The 22,797-nt window shown below is 44.6% G+C and overlaps 1 long non-coding RNA gene across 1 annotated transcript; it reads right to left on the bottom strand.

Moving 5' to 3' along the window:
- Positions 1-8,311: 8,311 nt before the first annotated feature.
- LOC144333220 (uncharacterized) lies at positions 8,312-19,805 on the bottom strand. Its single transcript, XR_013401729.1, has 2 exons — positions 19,635-19,805; positions 8,312-12,524 (listed from the first exon to the last, which is right to left on the bottom strand). It is a non-coding gene; the product is annotated as an uncharacterized LOC144333220 (long non-coding RNA).
- Positions 19,806-22,797: the final 2,992 nt, after the last annotated feature.

Raw genomic sequence — 22,797 nt, 5'->3', positions numbered from 1 at the left:
TTCACATTTTCAAACTGTCAACCTAAATAACAACGAGAGACTCTCTAAAAGAAATATATTTGGGAATAAAACATTGTGATGGGAATACATGTGCCATAGTAAGCTATGTGCATTTTCAGGGAGGTAAAGGAAGACAAAGATTTTTAAAGGAAAAAATGAGGAGGATTACACAATTGTTTTGAAATAATTATCCTTGGCTGCAAAGATAAGTAACAAGGGTTATGCCTCACCGAGGGTACACAGGAAGTTGCTGGGCAGATGTCCTTGTAGAATCATTTTTTGTGTAAGCTTGTGATGGCCTTTAGTCCAAGGTTGTGGTTTTCGTAGTCTTTTTTTGTTATCTGGCATACATTATAACCCTCTTTTCATGGCCTTCCCAGCTCTATTTATTAGGGTTTTCTTGACATTAGTGAATCCATTTTGATGCTGACAACTGTTACAAACCTTAGAAAATTTTCTTAAAATAAATTTATATTTTAAAACCTAGGCCAGGCATGATGGCTCACACCTATAATCCCAGCACTTTGGGAGGCTGAGGTAGGAAGATAGCTTGAGCTCATGAGTTTTGAGACCAGCCTGGGCAATATAGCGAGACCCCATCTCTACAAAAAAACAAACAGCACGACCTATTGCAAAATCACTCTCTAAAAATGCTATCCACAGGATATAAAAATAACAATGTCTCCATCTGTTACAATTTTTTTTTTTTTTTTTTTTTTTTCCGATGGAGTCTCACTCTGTTGCCCACACTGGAGTACAGTGGCACGATCTCAGCTCACTGCAAACTCCACCTCCCGGGTTTACACCATTCTCCTGCCTCAGCCTCCTGAGTAACTGAGACTACAGGTGCCTGCCACCATGCCCGGCTAATTTTTTTGTATTTTTAGAAGAGATAAGGTTTCACCGTGTTACCCAGCATGGTCTCGATCTCCTGACCTCGTGATCCGCCCGCCTCGGCCTCCCAAAGTGCTGGGATTACAGGCATGAGCCACCGCGCCCGGTCCCCAATGTCTCCACCTTTATATCACCATGATAAATCGACAGATAATTATAAATCGATTATAAAACAATGATCTCTTTGTTGTTTAAATGGTAGGAATTTCAGATACTTAGTTGGTGGCTCCACCTGGCCTTTCAGTATCTCCCATATCACACATAAAAGGAATTTGCTTAAGACCAGCCCACCATGGAGGAAATTCATTCATCAGTCTCCTTTTCCAGACTGCCAAAATGTTTAGTTCTCAGGACTTTCTAGATAAGAAAAACAAGTGAATGTCCCAGACTGACCAGTCATAGTGATCCAAAGGCAGTCAGCAGAAATCAGTGTCATTACCATTTCTATCCTTGGTGCTGTGGCAGCCCAGAGTATTTTCACCCTTTATGATCATTCTCAAGAGCAGTTCTTGCTGTTCCTTTGTGACTACAACCTTCTTTGTGGTCAGGTCAGTGACAAACTTTCTGACCAATGTTCTTGAGTCAACACTCATTCATTTAAGAAAGCAATCAATAAATCATTGAGTGTCTATTAAACATCTTCAGAGTAGTCATAAAGTTCCTACGTATTAGCTTGTATCCCCTGTTATTTATTAGTTTTAATTTTTTTCTGGGTGGAACTTTATGATATCAGGGGCTTATTTCATACCTTCCAGCTGTCATCATGGATGGAAAGGTGCAGAACATGGCAACTTTTACAACTGGGATGGAGAATGGAGGACAGCATGCTTAGGGACCTGAGGCTATGCTTTACTATAAGCCAGGCATGCTGCCAGATGCTGGACATAAAACAGAAAATGAGATGTTCTTTTTTTTTTTTTTTTTTTTTGAGACAGAGTCTCACTCTGTCGCCAGGCTGGATCTCTGCCTCCCAGTTTCAAGCCATTCTCCTACCTCAGCCTCCTGAGTAGCTGGGATTACAAATGCATGCCACCACATCCAGCTAATTTTTGTATTTTTTTTTTTTAGTAAAGAGTAGGTTTCACCATGTTGGCCAGGATGATCTTAATCTCCTGACCTCGTGATCTGCCCACCTCGGCCTCCCAAAGTGCTGGGATTACAGGCATGAGCCACTGAGCCTGGCCGAAATGAGATGGTCTATGCCAGACCCTCATGGAGCAGGGCTTGTCAACCTCAACATTATTGACATTTTTGGTTAGATATTTATTTGCTGTGGGGATGTCTTAGGTATTGCAGATTGTTTAGTAGTAGCTAGATGCCACTAGCACCCTCCACCAAGTTGTGACAACCAGAAATGCCTCCAGACATTGCCACATGTCCCTGAGGAGGTAAACTCTTCCCTGGTTGAGAACCACTGGTGTAAGGGGAAGACAGACAGAACGAGAAGTCACAAGTGAAATTCTTCTCAAGTTACACAATAGAGAAACATAGACTGGTGAAGCAAGGACTTCATGAAGTCCAGGGCCTGACTGCTCAGAATGTGATCCTTGGACAGGCACTGCAGTCTGGATGACAGAGCGAGACTCCATCTCAAAAAAAAAAAAAAAAAAGTGAAGGCCCGGGCGTGGTGGCTCACGCCTGTAATCCCAGCACTTTGGGAGGCTGAGGCAGGCGAATCACAAGGTCAGGAAATCGAGACCGTCCTAGCTAACATGGTGAAACCCCCTCTCTACTAAAAAGTACAAAAAATTAACCCGGCGTGGTGGTGGGTGCCTGTAGTCCCAGCTACTTGGGAGGCTGAGGCAGGAGAATGGCATGAACCTGGGAGGTGGAGCTTGCAGTGAGCCGAGATCACACCACTGCACTCCAGGCTGGGAGACAGAGAGAGACTCCATCTCAAAAAAAAAAAAAAAAGTGAATTAAATCACAAATATCACAAAATCTAGAAAAATAATGTTATATTTTAATTAACCTGCCAGATACACTTCTCTAATACTTTTCCCTCCTACATTTTGGGGCTACATTCTCTTTTATCATTTCTTCATGTGACGACAATTTTTTGGCATTTTATACAGACAGAATAAAATGATAATCCAGACCTTCTTCCAACATGGTTGATTAAAATTTATTTATTTATTTATTTATTTTTTTTGAGACGGAGTCTCGCTCTGTCACCCAGGCTAGAGTGCAGTGGCCGGATCTTGGCTCACTGCAAGCTCCGCCTCCTGGGTTCACGCCATTCTCCTGCCTCAGCCTCTGGAATAGCTGGGACTACAGGCGCCCGCCACCTCGCCCGGCTAGTTTTTTGTATTTTTTAGTAGAGACGGGGTTTCACCGTGTTAGCCAGGATGGTCTCGATCTCCTGACCTCGTGATCCTCCCGTCTCGGCCTCCCAAAGTGCTGGGATTACAGGCGTGAGCCACCACGCCCGGCCTAAAATTTATTTTTTTATTATTGATGTTTGGAACAGTTTTAGGATATAAATAGCTATTGTTAACACTATGATACAATTTGATTGTTGTAAAATTTGGTAAAGACTCTGTTAAGTTTTTTTTTTTGAGGTGGAGTCTCACTTTGTTACCCAGGCTGGAGTGCAGTGGCGAGATCTCGGCTCACTGCAAACTCCGCCTCCCGGGTTCCAGTGATTCTCCTGCCTCAGCCTCCTGAGTAGATGGGATTACAGGTGCCTGCCACCATGCCTGGCTAATTTCTGTATTTTTAGTAGAGATGGAGTTTCACTTGTTGGCCAGGCTGGTCTCAAACTCCTGACCTCAGGTGATCTGCCTGCCTTGGCCTCCGATGTGTTGGGATTACAGGCGTGAGCCACCGCACCCAGCTATTAAGTTTCTTTCAATTATGAGCTGTAAGGTTTCAAAGCATTTCAAATTTTCTCATGTGGTGAACAATTTCTGCTTTCTGAATTGAGTATACTCATTAACCAGGGCTTCAGGAGATGATCTATCAAGTGAGTAGGTCTGAAGCTGAAATATCATTAATTTCATCTAAATACTTTTCTGTGTATGCAGTTTCAATGACAGACAATAAACTGAGCTGGGTCTTAAATGACAGACTCAGTCCTTGCCAAAAGGACAGTCATGGACCAATGAGGGGGAAGATATGAAAACAGCTAGCTATAAAGCAGGCAGTAGGAAGCACTAACAAACTTTACGACAAATACAACCTTCACTAAAAATACTGGGCATATCACATACATGTTCATAACGGTTTAAGATAGGCAATAATCCTTTCCATAAATGTTCATCAAGTGACTATTATGTGCCTAGCACTGCTAGGCATGGACTGAGAGGAAAGAGGAGTATATACAACAGGTCCTCTGTCCCATGGATCTTAATTTAGTAGGTAAGATGTGTATGCAGAAAAAGCAATGCCAATCGCAGTAGTGGTAACAGCTCATATTTATTGAGCATGTGTTATTTGTCAGGCACTGTGATGATTAATTTTAGTGTCAACTTGACTGGGTTAGGGAATACCCAGACTGTCGATAAAGCAGAAGAGAGCTGGCATTTGAATCAGTAGACTGAGCAAGGAAGATCCTCAGTGTCGGTGGGCACCATCCAATTGGTTGAAGTCCCAGATAGAACAAAAAGGCAGAGGAAAGATGATTTTGCTCTCTCTTCTGGAGCTAGGATACCTATATTCTCTTACTCTAGGTCCTCAGAAATTCAGGTTCTTCGGCTTTCAGATTGAGAAACTTGCTGTGGCCCCCTGAGGTCCTTGAGCCTTTGGTTTTGGCCTAAGAGTTACACTATCAGCTCCCCTGGTTCTCAGGTCTTCAGACTTGAACTTGGAATAAGCGAAGCCACTGGCTTCCCTGGTTCTCCATCTTATAGACAGCATACCATGGGACTTCTCAGCCTCCATAATTGCATGAGCCAATTCCCATAATACATCTCCTTTTATCTATCTATCTATCTATCTATCTATCTATCTATCTATCTATCCATCCATCGATCTGTATCTATCTATCTATCTATCTATCTATCTATCTATCTGTCCATCCATCGATCTGTATCTGTCTGTCTGTCTGTCTGTCTATCTATCTATCTATCTATCTATCTATCTATCTATCTATCATGTATCTCTGTCTGTCATCTGTCTATCTATCCATCCATTCATCCATCTATCTATCCTATTGGTTCTGTTTCTCTAGTGAACCCTAACTAATACAGGCACAGTTCTAAATGCTTTACATTTAAATATAATACAATAATGTGATTAAATACAACAGTAAAAGTAGAATGTGCTAAATATTATACCTCACAAGTGGTCCAATACTGATTAAGTACTTAAAAGGAGGGAAAATCTTCTGACTCAATAATAATAGGTATTGAGCACCTGTTGTGCACCAGGCTTGACACACCCATCATCTCAATATAATCCTTAACACATCTCCACCAAGTGGACATGCCCTCCATATATCAGTGTTCAGAGAAGTTAGGGAGCTGGTCCAAGGAGAGTAAGTGGTGGAACCAGGTGCTGGACACTGGACTTCTTAGGAAAGATGTCACAAATCAGGCACTGATGGCCAGAATGGGTCTCAGTTTTGTTCAACTTAAATATAGGATACAGGCATGTAGTCCAACAGACCAAAGAAGAGTAAAAGTATTTTAACAAAAATAGCAGCCTCCTGCTCCTCTCTTCCATACCCCAGCCCTGCTTTTTCCTCTTGCATCTGGTTCCATTTGGCAGGACAGCTCCCTGAGAGCAATGACTGTCCCCTAATCTCTGTGTGCCCAGTGCCCAACCCAGGCCAGTGTCCTGAAGTCAACTGGTCCTTAGTTTGATCCTTTTATTTTTATTTTTTTAAAGACAGGATCTTGCACTATTGCCCAAGCTGAAGTGCAGTGGCATGGTCATAGCTTACTTGCAGCCTCGAACTCCTGGGCTCAAGTGATCCTCTCACCTCAGCCTATAGAGTAGCTAGGACTACAGGTGTGCACTACCACACCCGGCTAATTTATTTATTTTTTGTACAGATGGGGTCAGGCTATGTTGCCCCAGTCTGCTCTCAAACTTCTGTCCTTAAGCAATCTTCCCACCTTGGCCTCCCAAAGTGCTGGGATTATAGGCATGAGCCACTGCCCTCGGTACGCAGCTTGATTCTTGAGTAAGAATCATTTCAGTTTCTTCTCACAAAGTCAGAACATTAAAAAAAAAAATTAGTGAGTAAGCATAATATACAAAAATATTTCCACTTAGTGGTCAGACTAACAGTAGCTTACTGTTGAAAACACCAACAAAACCAGGTGAAAGTTAGCCATACCCATTTCATTCAGATAGTCCCAGCTGGTGTCCTGGCTCTTCTCTCCATTATCCTTGAGCAAGTTATTCAGCCACTCCAGATAAGTTCTGGCATGTGTTAATTCTCCATGAATATCTGTCATTACCATTTCCTAACAGAAAGGAGCAAATGTCTTTGATCATTTACTAAGCCTATGCCCACATTTTTTGGCAGGGATAAACTATCCAAAAGTCACAGACTATTGACTTAAATGAATGTATGGAATGAAAGCACTGATTTAATAAGCTCGGTGGCATGACATTCTCAGGGCATGGGTGAGGAGGAAGCTGACGCAGGAGCAGAGATGCTAATGGGGGTGAGAGCAAACTGCAGAGGCAGCAGGATGGCTGTGCACACAACAGAAAAGCAGCGTGGGGGTTTAATGAGGGACACACAGTCCTCTTTCTTAAGTAGCCTCCTGGAGGGCATGACCATGAGTTTGACAGCTCTTTATAGCAGTAGGTGCAGATAATGATCACTTGAAGTATCAATAAAAGTGTCAATCAAAAAAATATGTTCAGAGAAGCACCCAGCCAGGCCAAAAAAAAAAAAAAAAAAGGTGTATAATGTTTTTTAAAAAGACACCTGAGAACCCGTTTGACTTTGGGAGAACTGTTTTAGAGAAACCCACTCAGTCCAAACTCTTACACACTAAGAAGCAGTGCTTTCTAGATTTTAGGAGTTCATGGCCCAAAAAAGAATTTAAAAAAATTAAGGCCCACCACAGGGCTGCCAACTTGTTATTGTGGCACGTAAAGACACTAAGAAACAACCAACGAAAGAATCACCACCTACTCTTGCCATATTTTCATAGAAGATAGGACATTAATGTCAGAAACAATAGGAAGATCCCAATCTTAGCATAAAGGATAGTCCTTCAAATGGAATACATTTAGCATTATGAAAAGCTTGCTACATTTCATATTTTTTCTGACTTTCCTGTAATTTCTGGAAGCATTGTCACGAACCAACCAAATGGACCGTGCATTTAGAAACTACTATCCTCTAATGCTGGTTTTCAAAGAATGGGCTGTGGGCCAGCAGTGTCAGCATAACATGGGAACCTGCCAGAGATACAAATTATCAGGCCCCATACCGGGCTGAAGCAAAAGTTCTGGAAGTGGGCCCAGCAACCTGTGTTCTGACAAGTTTTCCAGGTAGTTCTGGCATGCCCAAGTTTAAGAATTAACTGTTGTGAAAGGAAAATATCTTGGGGCCCCAAGGTCACTAAGCTTGAAGGAAAACTCAAACTGGAAATGGCTCAGGACAAACCTGCCTCCCATTCTATTCCAAGTTCTCTCTCTGTTCACTGAGATAAATGCATATCTAATTGCCTCCTTTGGAAAGGCTAATCAGAAACTCAAAAGAATGTAACTATTTATCTCTCCCCTGTCAGTGACCCGGAAGCTCCCTTCCACTTTCCCTTAGAGTCTTCCTGCCTTTGCTTCAAGTTGTCCCGCCTTTCCAGACCCAACCAATGTACTTCTTACATATATTGACTGATGTCTCATGTCTCTCTAAAATGTTTAAAACCAAGCTGTGCCCCAACCACCTTGGGCACATGTCATCAGGACTTCCTGAGGCTGTACAATGGATGTGTTTCCTCAACATTGACAAAATAAACTTTCTAAATTAACTGAGACCCAGCCGGGTGTGGGGGCTCATGCCTGTAATTCCAGCACTTTGGGAGGCCAAGGCAGGCAGATCATCTGAGGTCAGGAGTTCGAGACCAGCCTGGCGAACATGGAGAAATGCCATCTCTACTAAAAATGCAAAAATTAGCCGAGCACAGTGGCACGTGCCTATAATCACAGCTACTCCAGCCTGGGCGACAGAGCAAGACTCTGTCAAAAAAAAAAAAAAAAAAAAAAAGGAAAAAAAGAAAAAAAAAGAAACATGTTTCTATGTGAGTTACCTCAGGTGGTTAGAAACTGCCAGACTAATCTCCTTAGTCCCAGTTCTGCCCTCTTGAGCCACAGTCTCCCCCACTTGACAACGCTGTATACATTTGAAGATGACTATTCCATCTCCCTTCTCTGTGCTCTTAACGCAGCCAGTAGTCTTAATTGGCCCTCACTTTCACTCGCGTCTGTGTGAAGAGACCACCAAACAGGCTTTGTGTGAGCAACAAGGCTGTTTATTTCACCTGGGTGCAGGCTGGCTGAGTCCAAAAAGAGTCAGTGAAGGGGGGTGGGGTGAGGCCGTTTTATAGGATTTGGGTAGGTAAAGGCAAATTACAGTCAAAGGGGGGTTGTTCTCTGGTGGGCAGGAGTGGGGGTCACAAGGTGCTCACTGGGGGAGCTTTTTAAGCCAGGATGAGCCAGAAGAAGGAATTTCACAAGGTAATGTCATCAGTTAAGGCAAGGACTGGCCATTTTCACTTCTTTTGAGGTGGAATGTCATCAGGCCATTTTTCACTTCTTTTGTGATTCTTCAGTTACTTCAAGTCATCTTCATACCCTGCAGGTCACAGGGGATGCGATGGCTTAGCTTGGGCTCAGAGGCCTGACAATCCTGCCTTCTTATATTAATAAGAAAAATAACATAAAATAGTATTGAAGTGTTGGGACAGAGAAAAAAAAATTGTTTTTGTGGGGCGTGGCATGGAGAGATAATGGGCGATGTTTCTCAGGGCTGCTTTGAGTGGGATTAGGGGTGGCGTGGGAACCTAGAGTGGGAGAGGTCAAGTTGAAGGAGGATTTTGTGGTAAGGGGTGATATTGCAGGGTTGTTAGAAGGAGCATTTGTCTCACAGAATGATTGGTGATGGCCTGGATACGGTTTTGAATGAATTGAGAAACTAAACAGAAGATACAAGGTCCAAATAAAAGAAGGAGAAAAATAGGTATTACAGGACTTAGAATTGGGAGGACCCAGGACATCCAATTAGAGAGTGCCCAAGGGGGTTCAGCGTAATTACTTGCTTGGTTGGCAAGTTTTTGGGCTCTATCCTTGAGTTTTTTTATGTTGTCATACACCAGGTCATATTGATTTAGGTAAAAACAACACTCTTCATTTAAAAATATACAGAGTCCTCCTTTTTCAGCAGTGAGTAAGTCAAGGCCTCGGTGGTTTTGGAGGACAACTGCAGCTAAAGAGTCAACTTGGGCCTGGAGGACTGTCAAACTTTGTGATGTGTCTGTGATGCTAGCAGAGAAGTCATTAGAGAGGCTACAGAAGGCCGTGACAGAGGTTGAAATGCCAGCTATTGCAGTACCAAGAGGAACAGTGGAGGCAGAAAGTCCTAAACCGGCAAGCAAGGGAATTAGTGGAATAACTCTTTTTTGTCATGTCAGTGTTATGAGGGGAACACGGAGCTCTTCGGTCCCATTTGCAAATTGAATTTTGGGAGTAAGGAAAACTAGTGTGCATGTGCCCGTCCAATTAGCAGGTAGACACATGTAGGTAGAGGATCCACAGAGGAAGAAGAGACCTTGTGCGAGGCAAAACTAGAAATGCAAAGTAAAAAGATGAGAAGGAGTGCTGAAAGGGGTGTCATGTACCCAGACTCCTAGGGATCCAGCTAGGGCGGCAGCCATCAGAGGTTGTAATGGGGACCAATGGGTTAACTGCGTAGAGGGGGAGGTTCGATTTTCATGGTGTATGAGAAAACATTGAGTGTCTAGGAGCAACCTTTCACTGTTATTTTCGGGGCTGGGTATAAGTAAACAAGAAGAGGGCCTGGGAGGAGAGTCTGATGAGCAAAGGGAAGGTAGCCAAGGATGGAGTGAAATACAGGGTAGGTGTCTTCCTAAGCAATAATTACTGCTAATATTTTTAAGTTTGCCAGTACTGATAGAGAGCTTATCTGTAATACGGAGCTGGAAGGTTCCAGTTGTTTCAGTGATGTGTGTAGTTGGGCTTTGGAGATGAAGAGTAAAGGAACATCGAGAAGGTGAAAGGTTACCCAGGGTAATTCCAGTGGGTCTTTGCCGAGAGATACATAAAGGAGCAGCCACAGGAATAGTAGTTTGTGTTGTGAGAGGTCCAAATATGGGGGGCGTAGAGTTGATATAAGGAGAAAGGTTTTTTAAGTAAGTGCAGAGGAGGGTGGCAGCTTGCTGATGTGAAATGTCTGGGGAGGTCTTGCTGGATCTGTCTAGAAAGTAAATGAGTTCTTCAGGAGAGTAAAAGTGAGGGCTGCTAAAGGAAGTTTGGAGGCGTAGGGAGATAGGAGATGTTGCCCAGTCTGTATGTAAGGCGAGGATAGCTGTGTAGGCACTGGAAGAAAGGGAAATGCAAAACCAGTCATTGTTCACTAAGGAGGGATTAGAAACAGCTAGGAGAGAAAGGGTAACATTCATAGTGTGGTGGAGATAGCTGGGGAGAGGCAGAGGGTGGCATAAGAATGGGAATGAGAATAAGAGTGAGTATAAAAGTAAAGAATAGAACTTCCTCAGGGCGGAAGTGTTGGAGGGTGCCCTGCCAGCAAAGATCATCTATCCACTCTAAGAGGGAGTTAAGAGTGCAGGTTTGGGGATAGCACCAGGAGATATCAGCTGTGATGACTTGGAGAAACAGTGTAAACCGGCAGTGTAAACAAGAGTAGGGCATTTATAAGTAGCTGAGAACGGAGAATAGGAGTATGGCTAGACAGAAGATAGTAGGGATGACTAGTTTTGGGGCTCAGTCCAAGTAGTGGGGGTGACTGCATAAAGCCCTGTTGCAAAAAGTAGGGTAAGGACGAACAGACCTAATAGAATGAAAGGATGTATTAGACTTATAAGGGTTATTACTGTTCTTCAGAAATGCGAGTGAGTTTAACGGAAGTAGGGGAGAATACTTGTGACTTCCAGGAGGAAGAGGAGAAATTAGACTGGCTGTCTGACGGACACAGCTTTATTCTGCAACGGTGAACCCAGTGGGGAGGATCCTGCAGGCGGATGGCAGTTGGGGTACTATCGATGACTAAGTAGGGTCTGATCCATCGAGGTTGTAGAGTTTGAGGGGTCAGATTCTTAACAGGAACTGATCGTCCAGCTAGGATATCTTCGTATGGCTGAGAATCTGGAGTAGGCAAGAGAAGATTAGCAGCCTGGCGAATTTCCTGTCTAGCCTGCTGGAGGACTGGAAGATAGTGGCCTAGAGGGCTAGTGTCTGGGATGAGGTTGGGGCCAAGCAAGAAAGTGCGTTCATATAAAAGTTCAAATGGACTGTACCCTGTAGCCTCTTGAGGACAGGCTCTAATTCTGAGAAGGGCAAGAGGTAAAAGTACTGTCCAGTCCTTTTTTAAGTTGGAGGCTGAGACTGGTGAGCTTTAAAAGACCATTAGTCTGTTCTACCTTTCTTGAAGATTGAGGACGGTAAGGTATAAGAAGGTTCCACTGAATACCAAGAGCCTGAGAAACTGCTTGGGTGATTTGACTAGTAAAGGCCGGCTCATTATCAGACTATACAGAGGTGGGAAGGCCAAACTGAGGAATTATGTCGGACAGAAGGGAAGAAATGACTGTGGTGGCCTTCTTAGACCCTGTGGGAAAGGCCTCTACTCATCCAGTGAAAGCGTCTACCCAGACCAAGAGGTATTTTAGTTTTCTGACTCGGGGCATGTGAGTAAAGTCAATTTGCCAGTTCTGGGCAGGGGCAAAACCAGGTATCCAAAGTCAAAAGTATCTAACTATGCCTAGGAAGAAAATGAGTTGTTGTTTTGTAGAAGGTGTTGGGGTTTGAGAGATCAGTTGGACACAATCGGCAGGGAGACCACGTGTGTTTTTATGAAGAATTATGCCGAGGTAGGTAACGGATGGAGTAATTTGATCTCCCGTCCTCCTGTCAGCCTGGTCTGGATGTCTTTTTATTATTAATCAGCAACTGCCACTTATTGCATGTTAGTTACCACGTGCCACACCACCTAGGAATGTTCCATATGTTCTTCCTTTAAGTCTTCACAACAGCTCTGGTGTTACTGGGGGGTCCTTGCTCCCAGAACTCCCAAGATGGTGGTGGGCCGCTTCCAAAACAGCGGTGGGGCGCTTCCAAGATGGTGGCAAGCCTCGTGTTCTCTGACCTGGGGTTCTTGGCCTCACGGATTCCAAGGAATGGAATCTTGGGCCATGTGGTGAGTGTCATAGCTCTATTAGAAGCCATGGGTCACGGAAGAGAACCATGGAACCCAGTGACTAGTGTTCAGCTCGATTAGGACAAACCCGGGCACTTAGCCGTGCAGGAACAATGGCAAGCCTTTAGCCTGAATGGGAGCAGCAATGGGCGCCTCACTGGATCAGGAGCACAGCGGACACCCTGCCGGATCCGGAGGGATGGCAGTCAGCGGCGGGCCCGCGATGGCGGCAAACAGCAGTGGCCAACAGTGAGTGAAAACTCAGCTGGAGCTGTAACAAACATGGACCAGTAGAGTGCAGTTGCAAGATTTAATAGAATGAAAACAGAGCTCCCACACAAAGGGAGGGGACCCAAAGAGGATATCTGTTGCCGGCTCGAATGCCTGGGTTTATACCCCGATCATTGTCCCTCTTGCTGTGCTCTCAGGCAATAGATAATTGGCTATTTCTTTACCTCCTGTTTTTGCCTAATTAGCATTTTAGTGAGCTCTCCTTACTATCTGATTGGTTGGGTGTGAGCTAAGTTGCAAGCTGCCTGTTTAAAAGTGGATGCGGTCACCTTCCCAGCTAGGCTTAGAGATTCTTAGTCGGCCTAGGATATCCAGCTAGTGCTGTCTCTCACTGGGAAGTAGGTCTGCTCTCTCCATTTTACAGAAAGAAAATCAGCTCAGGGAGGCCAGGTAACAAACATACCCAGTATCACTTGGCTTGTGAGTAACTGAGCCAGGATCCCACACTCAGGTCTGTGGCACTCTGGAGCTCATGCTATTTCCATTATCTCAGAATGCTCTGAAATTTCCATATAAATATTGTTAATTTGGAGAAGGCTGAGCCACGAAGAGGTGGCCGTGAGGGCTGAGGAGGTAGCGTGGTGAGTATGATGGACTTTGGAGTCAAACAAATCTGGGTTGAGCTCTGTCTATGCAATTACTAATTATATGACCTTGTGTGTATTTCTACTCTTTCTAAGCCTCAATTTCCTCATCTGTACAATAGATATAATAATAGCATCCACTTAATAAGGCTGCTATTAGTAGAAAATAAATTAGTGCTTATAAAGCACTTAGCAAAGTGCCCAGTACAAGCAAGTACTCGATACGTATCTCTGTTTTTACTACTAAGCATATGTGCTCAGCAATTATAAAATTGTAATATAGATGAGTTGCATCTAGACACATGTACATTATAGCAATGTACATCATTGTCACCTTTCCAATCCCACTGCACATCATCTATCTCTGGTCCTGGACTACGTCAGCAACCTCTTAATAGATTCCTGGCCTCAAATTCCTCTCCCTTTGGTAAGCCAGCCTACATATGCTGACGGGCTGATCTCCCTAACACCTAGTTCTGATTATGCATTACGATGCATCATCCCCCTGCTGAAATACTGTCTTCAAAGTAAGTCCAAGTTTCTCTTCTTGGCGTTCAGGGGCTTGTATATGATATAGCCCCAAATTCCTGCTCCCACCTTGTCCCCACTATTGTCCCACCTTGCTTGTCCCACCTGCTCCCACCTTGACCCACCTAGTCCCCTCTATGTGGGCTCTGGTTCCAGTTGAACTGAATTGTGGGCTTTTATTTATGGACACAGTTCCTCCTGCATTTTCTCCATCCAAAAATGGCCACCTGTCTCCACACACCTGCCCTCAAATTGGTTTGCTGTCAAATATTTTCAGTGACCCAATACTACTTCTCTCGTGAAACGTTTCCTGCCATCCCTAAAGAGATGTGAGCAACTTATTCCTTTGAATACATTTTGCCTTTATTTTTTAAATTATAATGGTGTTATGAAAAGAGCTTAGGTTTTGCCACCAGATAGACCTGGGTTCAAGTTCTGAGTCTTCCTTTTATTAGGTATCATGTCCCTGAGGTTAAATTCCTTCTCTGTAAGTTGGGGATAATAAAGTCCTTTTCCTGTGGTGTCTGTGAATACTAAATGAGACTAAGCACAGAAGGCCCCCTGCTGGAGACTTCAGTGTCTGTCTCTCTCCTCTTCCCTGCGTGGGTAACATGTTTTATGTTCCCTATTTGTTGAGAGTAGGGACTTCACCTTAATCACCTTTGTATTTCTTTCTTTCTTTTTGAGACAGGGTCTTACTCTGTCACCTAGGCTGGAGAGCAGTGGCGCAATCTCGGTTCATTGCAACCTCTGCCCTCTGGGTTCAAGCGATTCTCCTGCCTCAGCCTCCAGAGTAGCTGGGATTACAGGTGCCCGCCACCATGCCCGCCTAATTTTTGTATTTTCAGTAGAGATGGGGCTTCACCATGTTGGCCAGGCTGGTCTCGAACTCCTGACCTCAGGTGATCCGCCCACTTCAGCCTCCCAAAGTGCTGGGATTACAGACGTGAGGCACTGCGCCCGGCCTACCTTTGTATTTCTCACAGTGCTTAGAATAGTACTTTCTACCCAGATGCTCAGTAAATACATTTTGGATTGAACTAACTACCACTTACTAGCTAAGTGTGCTCCGTTTGCTTAACCTCTTTCAGCATTCCTTTTCTTGTCCTTAGAGTTAGTGACATTAAATATAAGTCTTTATGTTTTTTCCAGCTGTGTCATTTTTTCATTCATGTGTTAGGTGGTCTCCTAGGTGCTAGGGATGCAATGGTGAGTAAGTCAGGTATCCTATAACTAGAACTCTGTTCCATAGTAATGAAAACTTAGCCTAGCACTGGTCCCAGAGTGTGGACTAGCAGGGCTAGTAGAGGCAGATGTTGGCATTAGTGAGAATGTGTGTAGCAGCTTGAAAGGGTCAGAGCCTCTAGGAATAAAGCATTCTTTCATTGTAGGTAGAAAACCAATTGTTTCCCTTGGCTTAGTGTGTCACATTGTACAGGCTGTTCTTAGAACCTGTATTGAGATAGAATTTATATATCATAAAATTCGCCTGTTCAAAGTGTACAATTCAATACTTCTTTAGTATATTTACAGAGTTGTGCAACCATCACCATATCTAATTTTAGGACAGTTTCATCCCCCACATAAACCAGCATGTTTATTTTTTTTTAACTTTTAAGTTCAGGGGTACAGGTGCAGGTGTGTTACATAGGTAAACTTGTGTCATAGGGTTTGTTGTACAGGTTATTTCATCACCCAGATATCAAGCTTAGTACTCATTAGTCGTTTTTCCTGATCCTCTTCCTCCTCTCACCCTCCAACAGGCCCCAGTGTGTGTTGTTCCCCTCTATGTGTCCATGTGTTCTCACTATTTAGATTATTTAGTTCCCACTTGAAAGTGAAAACATGTGGTATTTGGTTTTCTGTTTCTGTGTTACTTTGGTAAGAATAGTGGTCTCCAGCTCCATCCATGTCCCTGCAAAGGACATGATCGTGTTTTTTTATATGGCTGCATAGTATTCCATGGTGTATATGGACCACATTTTCCTATCCAGTCTATCATTGATGGGCATTTAGATTGATTCCATGTCTTTGCTATTGTGAATAGCAGCACATTTATATTTGTGAAACAGGCTGAGTTAATACCTTTGCCCAAATCAAGTCCTAGCTTTCTTCACCAGCACAGTAATGTTGCTCAGCTGGTTATGAAGATGATAGGTTGAACAATCATAGTATGATTCTCAAGTAAGTGGGCTGGAAACTTAACGTCAACCCAAGATCCTCTGGGCAGACTCCCCAGCCAAATTAAAGGCAGACACCCCAGCTAACTTAATCTTCGTTACATGCAGCAACAATCCTATCAGCCTTTTGCCCAGCCAGCTTCAGTGCTCTCTTCCAAGGACAAATTCCTTCTGCTGGCAGTCACAGGCTAACCTGATTGAGGCCCCGCCTCTCCTCTCATTATTCCTCACATGTGCTCTTACATCCCCTCCCCCACAAACTCCACTCACACCAGTTCTCTCTCTGTCCTGTCTTTAAGTGTGCTCTTGCAACAAGGAAACCCTCTCCTGATCCTGCCTCCCTCCCTCTCCATCCCACCCATTGCTGCAAAAGCATACCTTGGCCTAAGTCAGGTCCTACCTTTTCTCACCAGCACAGTAATATTGCTCAGCTAGTTTGTGAAGACGACAGGGTTGAGAAATCATAATGTGGAAATACACCTTAATTTGATCTTTAGTATTCATTTGGTAAATTGGCCTGAACATGTGATAACCCTGGATGTCCCCTGGGAAGACTCTGCTAAAGGCAAACACCTCAGCTAAGTCAGTCTTCTCCAGGTGCCCCAAGGATCCTATCAGCTCCTTGTCCAGTCATCATCTCATACCTTCTCTTAAAGACAAGTTCTTGGCTGGGCACAATGGCTCATGCCTGTAATCCCAGCACTTTGGGAGGCCGAGGTAGGAGGATCATTTGAGGTCAGGAGTTCGAGACCAGCCTGGCCAACATGGTGAAACCCTGTCTCTACTAAAAATACAAAAATTAGCTGGGCGTGGTGGCACATGTCTGTAGTCCTAGTTACTAGGGAAGCTGAGGCAGGAGAATTGCTTGAACCTGGGAGGCAGAGGTTTCGGTGAGCCAAGATCCCACCACACTGTGACCAGCCTGGACAACAGAGCGAGACTCCATCTAAAACAAACAAATATATAAAAAAACAAGTTCCTTGGCTGAGGGGTGGCCATACTGGCTGCTCCCACTTCCTTGCTCCTTGCCCACAGCAGCCTTGCTTCAGTTGCTGTGACTCTCTGCTAATCACTGGCTTCTAGGCCACCAATGATTTTAGAATTGCTAGACCCAGGCCAGGCACGGTGGATCAAGCCTGTAATCCTAGCACTTTGGGAGGCCGAGGCAGGCGGATCATGAGGTTGGGAGATCGAGACCATCCTGGCTAACACGGTGAAACCCCACCTCTATTAAAAATACAAAAAATTAGCCGGGCGTGGTGGCGGGTGCCTATGGTCCCAGCTACTAGGGAGTCTGAGGCAGGAGAATGGCATGAACCCGGAAGGCAGAGCCTGCAGCGAGCCGAAATTGCATCGCTGCACTCCAGCCTGGGTGATAGAGCGAGACTCCGTCTCAAAAAAAAAAAAAAATTGCTAGATCCAGTGGGCTCTTGTCAGTCCTCCCACCTGCCCTCTCAGTCCCCTCTCTCCTCCTGAAACCCTGTCCTCCCATGCTCTGTGAACAGCAGCCTCCTTCCATCAGTCTGACCCCTTGGCCCCATGCCAGGCTCTGCCCCTACCCCAGCCCCAGCCTTGGTGTGGCTCAGGGTCCCCTCCTTGCCCATTGCTCTCCGAAAACTTGCCATCCCCCACTCCTGGTCTGACCTCACTCATCACCTACATGCAGAAGCTCCCAAACCTGTCTAGGCAGCAAGTCTAGCAGACAGAAATGTAGTTTTCAAGCAAGACGCCTTGGCACTGCTCTTCTCAGTTCCGTGAAGAGTCTCAAGAGTCAGCTCTGTTTGGGTTACAGCTCTCTCAGTCCCACGTTTTACAAACGTCCCTTCAGAGTCCAGTCTCTTTGTTTTGTCTGTTTACATCCTGTGAATTCTTTGAGACCCAGCTTCCGTTCTGCTGTCAGGAGGCCTGCCCTGATGTCCTGACCCACACTGATTCTACAGTAGAGTCTACAGAATGATCCTGAGTCCCTGCTGGTGCTGGGAGTGTCTGCCCTTCATTTCATCCTTACCACAATCCTGTGAGTTTCGTGGAATTCCCCGCATCTCCCTTTTTTTTTCAGGTGAGGAAATTAAAGTTGAGAGACACTAAGCAACTGACCCAGGCTTCCACGGCAGAATGAGGATTCAGGTCGAGCCTGTCTGTTAACCCCATCCCTTTCCATCACATTTTTATGTCTACCTAGCGTGGGCCTGGCTAGCAGGGGCTCTTGAAGTAGAGCTTCTCAAATGCAACTGCACCTGTGCATCTTGCTAAGATGTGGATGCTGATGCAGGACGTCTGGGTGGGGGCTGAGACTCTGCATTTCGAACAAGTCCCCAAGTCATTCCAATGCTGCTGGCCTGCAAAGTACAATGTGAGAAGCAGGAGTTCAGGACCGCCCCCTATCCCCCGCCCCCATCATTTTGCAGCAGAAGAAACTGAGGTTGTTGAAGTCAAGTGACTTACTTCAAGCCACATGGCATGTTAGTGGAAGAGGCAGGATACAGACATGGGAACGCTAATTTCTAGTCCAGAGCCTTGCCTTTACCATGTGTGCCAGTTCCTAGGCTATTGTCTCTTTGCTTCAACCCCACCCTTCTACACTTAGCTTTGGATGTTGGGGTTGTGCTATGGACTGAATGTTTGTGTCCCTCCCCAAATCCATATGTTGAAGCCTAATCCTCAGTGGGATGGAATTAGGAGGTGGGGAGATAATTAGGTCATGAGGGTGAAACCCCCATGAGTGGGATTAGTGCCTTTATAAGAGACAAGAGAGAACTTGCATGCTCGTGTTCTGCAATCCACTGCATGAGGATACAACAAGAAGACGGCTGTCTGTAAAGAAGAGTGTCCTCATCAGACACTAGATCAGCTGGCACCTTGATCTTGGATTTCTCAGCCTCCATAACTGTGAAAAATAAATGTTATTTGAGACACCCATTCTATGCCATTTTGTTTTAGTAGCCCAAAGAGACTAAGACAGGCTGGGATTGTGCAAACCATATTTTCCTGCTTTGCCCACTGGCCCCATGTTAGGATCTGTGCATGTGCTCAAGATGAGAGAGAGAGAAAGGGGGAGAGAGAGAGAGAGAGAGAGAAGCACTCAGCTACCTGCTAGACAGGGGAGGAGGAATGTCTAGTTTCCTCTTCCTGGGTGCATCACCCAGCAACACTGCCATTGCAGTAGCATTGCCTTTCTGTAACAGCAACTGGATCCAGTTTGCAGTTTTCCCAGTCCTTGCAGAACCATCCTCATCACCATCAGCCTCAAAGGCACCAGGATCAGCCAACCAGGACGCCTTCAGCAGGGGTTGGGTTCCAGACCCACAAGAATCTCCTTTAGCACTTACTTTTAATAATTCCAACCTCTTCCCTTCGTCCCCCAAACCCAGGAATGGAGGCAGTTTCTTGCACTTGCCACCTCCATGATATTTAAGTGTTTAATTCTTGACTTTTCTGCTACCGAGTCAGCAATTTAAACCCAGCTTACATTTCTCTATACTCTCTGTTAAAACAACTGGACCTTGACTAACATACTCTATGATCTGTTAATTTAAAAATAAACAAAATATCCCCCCAGACTCTGAATTATTGGAAGGCAGCCACTGGGTCATTGTGATGAGTCCAGCCTCTGTCAGAGTGAGAGCCTGATGTATAGTAGCAAACACACACACACACACACACACACACACACACACACACACACACACACACACACCAGAATAGGTGAAGCTATTACATGCTTTTCCCTTAATGCTAGGTCCATAGAAAGGCCTTATTATTAACTATTTGCTAGTTGAATTGAAAATAATTTGTTACCTTTCTAGAGGTGGTGAGGAATGAAAAAGCATCCAGGTTTTAGGATAAACAGGACTTCTTCTAACTGTAGTTCTCCCGCTTGTTAGGCAAATTGCTTGCTCTTCCTTTCCATTTCCTCCTCTGGAAGGTGGAGTTAATACTTTCCTTCTGGTCATTATTAGAACTAGAAGTAATGGCTGTGAAAGGCTGACTCCTGTGGTTGGAGCCTCCTTTGGAGAGCTGCCAGGGCACAACGTGTTAAAAGGAGATTAAGTCAATCTTTGAAACAGAACAAGAACAAGAAGCACATGGTGAATTAGGAAGGTTGAGTTGTCTGTGAAGACGAGATAAGTGGAAGATAATTTTCTGATGAAGTAACAATAGGGAGGAAGTTGAGGCCTAAAGGCTTCTCAGAGAAAATTTGGGGTTTATCAGGAATTTTTGGATTTATGAAGAGCCTGGGGTCCGCAGAGGGGCTATTCAGTTCATAAACATGAGGACCTTCTAGATGCCAGGCCCTGTGCTGGGCACTAGGGAGGCAGAGATGAATGGGATAGGGTTGTTGGTCTTGGAGGCACCCAGGACATTCAATTAATTCATTCAACCCGCATTCGCCGAGGACTACAGCAGGTCAGGCGCTGGGGCTACACAGATAAATTAGAGTGGGCTCTGACCTCAGGAATTCAGAATATAGTAAGAGGCAAGTGAGAACAAAACAATGGCAGGCACCTAAAGCTTGGAGGATGCCCTGCAATTTTTTTTTTTTTGAGACAGGGTCTTTCTCTGTCACCCAGGCTAGAATGCAGTGGCGCCATCTCGGCTCACTGTAGCTTCAACATCCTGGGCTCAAGTGATCCTCTCACCTCAGCCTCCCCAAAATGCTAGGATTACAGAGGTGAGCGACCGTGCCTGGCTGATGCCTTGCTATATAAACTGTGGCCTGCTGGCTCTCCCTCGCCAACCCAGCCTGCTAACTCACGGTTCCATTCATATCCCTAAAACTCAGCTGTACCCTGAAAAACAGCTTAGCAGTTGAGAACTCTGGTTCAGGGGACAGAAATATCCTAGTTCCTCACTTGTTACTCATATGGCCCTTGAGCAAGTCTGAGCCAGATTCCACCTCTAAACTTAGATATTATGTAACCTCATAAGGTTGCAGTGAGGATTAAACAAGATAATGTGTGCAAAGTGCCCAGCACAGTGACTGGCACAGGATTAAGTGCTCAATCAATGCTAGTTATTGCTAACTACCTTTCATTAAAGGCTGCTTACAGGGTAGGTGCTTTGCATACTTTATCTCATTTAATATTCAGATAATCCTGCAAGGTAAGAATTATGAGTCTTTCTGAGTGTTAATGAATGTCCCACATCTCGTTTCTGTGGAGGAGTAAGTTTCTGTCTCACTCCCCAGGGAAGTGACTTATCACATGGAGAGGTTTTAGAGAAGAAGGTGAGCGTGGGGCCCTCTCTTTTTGTAGAAAAGCCCGTCCTTGGCATGTAGAGCTTTTCAACTTTAGTACCCAGATCCTCCCATCACCCAGCACTGTTTCTCTCTACTCCGTTCCAACTCGTACATGACATAGCTGCTGGGAAACCTTCAATGGCCCCACTGCCTACAGAATAAGGCTCCAACTCCTTATCCTGGCATTGAAGACCCTCCAGGTGTGGCCTACCCTACCTTTCCAGTCCTAAATATTCACTCCACCACATGCCCCATGAGCTCAGCTATGGGTGACAGCAGTACTACCTGGGCTAAATAATTTAAGGATTTTTGTTGAGCTACAAAGCTTTTTGCAGTATCTTAAGCTATCTGACCAATAGTGGTGAATAGGTTTTGAATAATATCTCTGTTGATATAAACTCTAGCACTTGGAATTGGTATTCTCAGGATGTTTTCACCTATATTATCATCATAACTTATTAACATTGACCTTTTAGCTCTGTAATGAAGAGAAAAAGAGGGTCCTTCTGTATGTTTGTATAGGGATAAGCGGGTTAGAAAATGTTCCAACAGGCCGGGCGCGGTGGCTCAAGCCTGTAATCCCAGCACTTTGGGAGGCCGAGGCGGGCGGATCACAAGGTCAGGAGATCGAGACCACAGTGAAACCCCGTCTCTACTAAAAATACAAAAAATTAGCCGGGCGCGGTGGCGGGCGCCTGTAGTCCCAGCTACTCAGGAGGCTGAGGCAGGAGAATGGCGGGAACCCGGGAGGCGGAGCTTGCAGTGAGCCGAGATCGCGCCACTGCACTCCAGCCTGGGCAACAGCGTGAGACTCCGTCTCAAAAAAAAAAAAAAAAAAAAAAAAAAAGAAAATGTTCCAACAAACGTAAACCTTTTATTTGTAATCTGTTGAGGCGTTGATGTGTCCATCTTCATGTAGGTGATTCAGACCACATGTCACACACACACACATCCTGGGATACAGGTGGTACCCCTGAGGGTGTGCTCACTAATAGATTCATTCATGGGGAATACTGACAACACCAAATTGAACCATGGGTTCCTTTCTTTGCAAGCTTTTCAGAATTTGTTTATATAATAACCTATATGTAGGTATTGTTGGCATAGTAAGGACTTATCTTTAACTTTGTTCATGTCATCTAGAGTGTATTTGTTTACCCAGTAGCACATGGATTGAGAAGGTCTTGTGATATAGAATGGATTTCTACCGTTAAAAACAAGGGACAAATTAAAACAAAGGGCAGTAGTATTTGGGTTATACAGTAGTAAGACCTGGAAAGTTAATTCAGCAAGATGTCAGTCTAAATAAGTGGTGACTCTAACTTTAGGACATCTGAGAAGTCAGTGACAGGTGTTACTAATGGCCTATGTTGGTCATGAATGAAGCTAGGAATCATATAACAAATCCAGCAATCTGATAGGTTTTCTACAGTGTGATACTTAGGGATAACTTAACCAAAGTGTTATCATGCCATCCTTTGCACTGAGACAGAGGGACAACTATAAGGAAAAATTAGCTAATTTAAGGAAGTTAGTTAAGTAAACAAGGCAAATGTCCTACTTTACATAGAATGGTAACAATTATCTATCTTCCTAAGACAACAATAATCACAGCTACTATAATGTAAGTATAAGCATTCATTTAGGTACAGGACTGGTCTCCTGTCTTGGGAAACCTGACCATCTCTGATGTTGTCGTCTTTTTGTCCAGGCATTGGCTTA

This window comes from Macaca mulatta, chromosome 1 (assembly GCF_049350105.2).
Source record: "Macaca mulatta isolate MMU2019108-1 chromosome 1, T2T-MMU8v2.0, whole genome shotgun sequence".
NCBI classification, from domain to species: Eukaryota; Metazoa; Chordata; class Mammalia; order Primates; family Cercopithecidae; genus Macaca; species Macaca mulatta.
Note: the sequence above shows the minus strand (reverse complement) of the source record. Positions and strands in the feature narration are given on the sequence as shown.